Below are 1,603 nucleotides of genomic sequence, written 5' to 3'. Positions count from 1 at the left end.
GGCTGTTCGAGCACTTATTTATTACGTGTAAAGTCCGGTAGATGAAAGTGTAGAAATGTAATTGAAATATTTGTTCCATGGTATTTTAGTAGTAAATGCGTGAAAAAATGTTGGGAGGTATTTTGTTAGTCAACATATTATATTATGATATCATCTAATGGGGCATGCAATCATAGATAAACCAATTCAGCCTTGCAAAATTATAATTTCTTGTTATTCTGTTCCTCTGTTCGTATTTCCCAGACTAACAACCGTCCATTGTATTTAGAATGGTATAAGGGCCATTTTCTTAAAAAGAAATAAAATAGTAATCCCTCGACGGACATCCGTGCGTGCGTGTGAATGTTGCCTTTACGTATGCATGCCCCACACACCAAGCAGCGGAAACACTACATCACGCCGTAATAATCCTTTCAGATGCCACCCCTGTCAGAAAAAAAAACAATATCCTTCTTGCGAGATGAAAAATTTCCGTTCCCAGGCGTTTCTTTCCCTCTCCCCCCCGAGTGCTTTGGGCGCCTCCCCCCGGGCACCTCGCGAATCCTTTGTGAAGGTCGAAAGGTCGCCCCTTCCGGTCATACCCGCTTCCGGTGGCGCCGCCCTTCCTACCCTTGTCAGCTGCCAGTTATTAAAAGAATACCCGCGTCTAATCACAGTCGTTGGAATAAAAAGGGAGGATTGTATTTTGAGGATAATCACGATTTGTGGAATCCATTTCGAATCTCTGGAAATTCCTGGCTAACAAAATGGCTGACGATCCTTGTACCCCCCGGTGAATAGGGGTACAACCTTTTGAGAAGTTAGTCGTAATAATTAAAAGCTTTGCCAAATGGTGAAGAAAATATATTCTTGTTCTGTAATAGAATGCATAATATAATTCTATTAATTTGCCTGAGCAACTGATTTCCATGTGGGTTCTTGTTCATTTACAGAATGCAGATTATAATTCTATAAATTGGCCTGAACAACAGTGATTTGCATGTGGGTTCTCATTATGAAAAAATGTAATAATTTCAGAATGATGCAGTTAGCACGTGGTAGTTCAGAACTCAGTCTTCTAATATATCTAATTCCATGGATATATCTATCATTCATAATCATGTTTATTGTCACTGTTGCATTGTTCTTCTCAATATTCATTTCATTAAAATATTTCAGAAAAGAGCAATGATAAAACACTAAGGATCCAAAATAAAACAACTCCAAACAAAGTTCACTTTTATACACAAACAATAAGACAGTTATATTCCAGTTATCAAAAATATATATAACAGTTATCCTTACAAGAGATAAGGCACAAATGACTCACCAACGTAGATTAAATAATATAAACATGATACATATATGAAGCAAAATGTATGCTATATGGCATAACCTGGTGATATGTGTCCCTTGGTTGTATGGTGTGCATTGAACAGCACTAAAATACTGGAGAATATGACATACAGAGATACGGTTAAAGCAGACTATGATATAAATATAAAAATCATTGGTCGTGATTATAAAAAAAAAGGTAATGGAATCACATTGGGGTATTATTTTTTTCTTGTAAGCAGTTCCTACAGACGGAGAAATATTATAAATTGAAGATCACATCCTACAT

Source organism: Penaeus monodon, chromosome 25 (assembly GCF_015228065.2).
Source record: "Penaeus monodon isolate SGIC_2016 chromosome 25, NSTDA_Pmon_1, whole genome shotgun sequence".
Lineage (NCBI taxonomy): Eukaryota > Metazoa > Arthropoda > Malacostraca > Decapoda > Penaeidae > Penaeus > Penaeus monodon.
The sequence above is the reverse complement of the archived record's forward strand: the minus strand, read 5'-3'. Positions refer to the sequence as shown.